The sequence below is a fragment of the Molossus molossus genome, unplaced genomic scaffold, assembly GCF_014108415.1.
Source record: "Molossus molossus isolate mMolMol1 unplaced genomic scaffold, mMolMol1.p scaffold_m16_p_9, whole genome shotgun sequence".
In the NCBI taxonomy this organism is placed as follows: Eukaryota; Metazoa; Chordata; class Mammalia; order Chiroptera; family Molossidae; genus Molossus; species Molossus molossus.
This window is the reverse complement of record NW_023425403.1, coordinates 38710231-38714362: the sequence shown is the minus strand read 5'-3', so window position 1 is coordinate 38714362 and position 4132 is coordinate 38710231. Positions and strand designations below refer to the sequence as shown.

General features: G+C 32.6%; 1 non-coding gene across 1 annotated transcript; it reads right to left on the bottom strand.

The window, feature by feature from the left end:
- Window positions 1-3378: 3378 nt before the first annotated feature.
- LOC118623081 lies at window positions 3379-3483 on the bottom strand. The gene has a single exon (XR_004958194.1). It is a non-coding gene; the product is annotated as a U6 spliceosomal RNA (small nuclear RNA).
- Window positions 3484-4132: the final 649 nt, after the last annotated feature.

The window sequence follows — 4132 nt, the reverse complement described above, 5'->3', positions numbered from 1 at the left end:
GGCCAGTTTGGCTCAGCAGTTAGAGTGTCGGCCCTTAGACCAATGAGTCATGGGTTCAGTTCCGGCCAAGAGCATGTACCTTGGTTGTGGTTTGTCCCCGGCCCTGGTCAGGGTTGTGTGGGAGACAACTTGTTGATGTGTCCCTCTCAGGTCAATGTTTCTCTCTCTCTCTCTCTCTCTCTCTCTCTCTCTCTCTCTCTCTCTCCCCCCACCTTCCTCCCACTCTATCTGAAGATGAATAGAAAAATATTCTCTGGTGAGGATTAAAAAATAAAATATAATGTTTGGATGAAGTAGAGTACATGAAACATTGGCAGAGTTGAAATTGTATATTAAGGGATCACAAAATGAAATATTTCATATTTTATATGCCATACCAAATAATATTATCACGTAGTCAATGAGGTGTCTTAGAAAATTTTAAATAAAAGACTTGTATAAATAGATTTACATATTGGATATTTTAGCACTGTAGAGGATTGATTTATAAATATTTGTCAGAGGCTATTAGAATAATTTTGAAAAATTGTGAGGACCTTAAATTAATGTGTGGCACAAAGCATAAAAGGAAAGAATTGATGTAAAAGATATTCAAGAAGGATGGCTAATATGGCAACCAACTGACTATGGTAAATGAAAAAGTAAACGTTTGTGATTATATTTACTCTTTCAAGACGATCTGGATAAATATGCATTTTATCACACTTGCTTTTCTCTAAGACTTATGACCAATGAATGGGCACCCAAGAAGAAAATTTGAGTATATTTATTTTATTTTACATGCTACCCATTGATTTTACATTTTTTTAAAGCAACAGAATAACTTAATCAAAGTAAGTTGTATGTCAACTGAAGATATAAATTATTATGGAACTCTTCTCTTTGAAATGTATCTCCTTGCCCACAATCCTTTGAGATGATTCTATAGAACTGTGTCAAAATGTAAGATAAATAAAAAATTCTGAACTGCATTACACATATATTTTATATATACTGCATCATATATATAAATATATATGCCAAACACAAATAAAATACACATACATATGTGTATGTATATATATGCACACATATATATGTATATACATACTTATATGTTTGTGTGTATATGCACATATACACACATTTAAGTATAGTTCAATTACTCTTCAAAATTATGGTATGTATATGCATATACATATGTGTGTATGTTGTTTATATATGCACACATGTATATATTTCACCAGTGCACGAATATATATCTACTTGTCTATGTGTATATATCTATACTATATCTGTATCTATATCTATATTTGTCTACATTCAAAAATTTAAGATATATTTGTATGTATATCCCAAAGATGTTTTAAAAAATATTCTCTATATTGGGTTAAATTACCTCTAAGTCTACAAAATACAAAATTAGATCAATACATGTTTACAATCAAACTAAACATATTCAAACCTTATTAGAATGGTTCAATTACTCTTCTGTACATTAAGACATAGAATCATCCCATTTCATTACTAGTACTTAGAGTTACATATGTTTGTTCAGCTCTGTCAAGATATAACTTATTTATTCTCAAAATATAAAAGTATAAAATGTAATTACTTATTGTATACACCCATTCATACTTTGAGTAAATGATATAATGACACAAAATTTCTATACAGAGAATACTGTTTAATTGTTATTTAATATATCTATTGTTAACTACAATGTACATAATTATAATAAATTAATTCAGCTTAGTATAATTTTATAGGACCACTCAGAAAAGTAAAAATTTGATTGTTCTAGAATCCACACAGAATTAATCAGAGCAAGAATCTTTTTACTAAACTTTATGTGCATATAACAGGCAATTCAGTTAAGTCCAGATTTTTTTGTTAATTCATTTATTTTTGTTACAGTTGATTCTCCTTTTTCCCCCATTGACACCTTCTTCCCAATCCCACCACCCTGCCCCATCATACCCAGCAAAGTTGTCTATGTTCATTGGTTACAAATACATGCACATAAGTTCTGTGGTCTATCTCTTCCCTCACCCCACTCCCCTCTTCTGAGGTTGCTCAGTCTCTACCCCACATCCATATCTTCAGGTCCATTCTGTTTATCAATTTGTTTTGTTCATTATATTACACAAATAAGTGAGATCATGTGATATTTGTCTTTCTCTGATTGGTTTATTTCGCTTAGCATAATACTCTCCAGGTCCCTCCATGTCGTCTCAAAAGATAAGAGATCTTTTTTTCTTACAGCTGTATGGTATCCCATTGTGTATGTCTACTGCAGCCTTTTTATGCACTCATCTATTGATGGACACGTGGGTTGTTTCCAGATCTTAGCCATTGTAAATAGTGCTGCTATGAACATAGGGGTACATATATTTTTTTCTGATTGGTGTTTCGGGTTTCTTAGGATATATTCCTAGGAGTGGGATAACTGGATCAAATGGCAGTTCAATTTTTAATTTTTTAAGGAAACACCATATTGTTTTCTATAGTGGCTGCACCAGTCTATATTCCCACCAGCAGTGTACTAGAGTCCCATTTTCTCCACACTCTGGTCAGCACTTATTGTTTGATGATTTGTTGATGACAGCCATTCTGGCAGGTGTGATACGTCATAGTTGTTTTAATTTGTATACGTCATAGTTGTTTTAATTTGCATCTCTCTAATGATTAGGGACATTAAACATTTTTTAGAATGTCTCTTGGCCATTTGTATGTCCTGTTTGGAGAGGTGTCTCTTTAGGTCCTCTGCCCATTTTTTAATTGGGTTCTTTGTCTTCCTTTTGTTGAGTTGTATGAGTACTGTATATATTTTGGAAATTAACCCCTTATCTGATGTATCATTGGCAATTATGCTCTCCCATATAGTGGGTTCCCTTTCCATATTGATGGTTGTGTCTTTTGTTGTGCAGAAGCTTTTTAGTTTGATGTAGTCCCATGTGTTCATTTTTTTTCTTTATTTCTTTTTCCTTAGGTTTTGTATCAGTGAAAATTCTGCTGCATGTGATGTCTGAAATTTTGTCGTCTACATTTTCTTCTAGAATTTTTATGGATTCACAAGTCACATATAAGTCTTTTATTCATTTTGAGTTTATTCTTGTATATGGTGTAAGTTGGTGGTCTAACTTCTTTTTTTTTGGGGGGGGGGGCTTGTAGTTGTCCAATATCCCCAACCTTTTTCAAATATTAATTGAGCATAATGTCTTGGGTCAATCTCCAGGTTCTCTGTCCTGTTCCATTAATCTATATGCCTGTTCTTGTGCCACTACCAGGTTGTTTTGATTGCAATGGCTTTGTAGTATAACCTGATATCTGGTATTGTGATCCCTCCTACTTTGTTCTTTTTCACTGTGGCTATTTGGGGTCCATTTTGGTTCCATAAAAAATATGGAATGCTTCACGAATTTGCCTATCATCCTTTGCAGGAGCCAGCTAATCTTCTCTATATCATTTCAATTTTAGTATATGTATTGCCAAAGTGAACACAAGTCGGGGTTTTTTTTGTTGTTGTTTTTGTTTTTTTAATCTATGTAGCTATGCCAACACTTTTTAATTAAGCTTACAAAATCATTTTTTTGCAAATAGGTTCAGCCTGATTTTCAAGATATTATTGAGAAATATACTAAAACACCCATCCATTAACCAGAAAAAAATATTAACAAGCAAAAATTTTAGCCATTGTTATTACTAGCCATTTAATGAGAAAAATGATGCTAATTTTTTAAATTTTGTTTTGTGTAAGTAATTGATCAAATTAAATTCACAGGGGATATTGTATCTGTCTATTCTAAATATAAGCATAGCAACTTGGTAAATGTAGTGAGTGAGGAAAACATGTTATCTTGTTTTGAAGAAGAAATAACTTAATTTGATCACCACATTAGTTAAACGTATTTGATTTTTATGTTGTATCTTGCTTTAAAAATCATCACTACACAATGTGGTTGTTCATTTCATGTTTAATAAAATAGAACGATGCAGCAATTGAGAAAAATCATAAAAGTAAAAGAAAACCTGTTCAAATGTTAGAAGGCAGCTGCTGCTTTGTGTTCACTTATAAAAAAAGTGTAGCCCAGCTGGTGTGGCTCAGTGGTTGAGTGTTGACCCATGCACCCAGAGGTCGCTGGTTCAATTC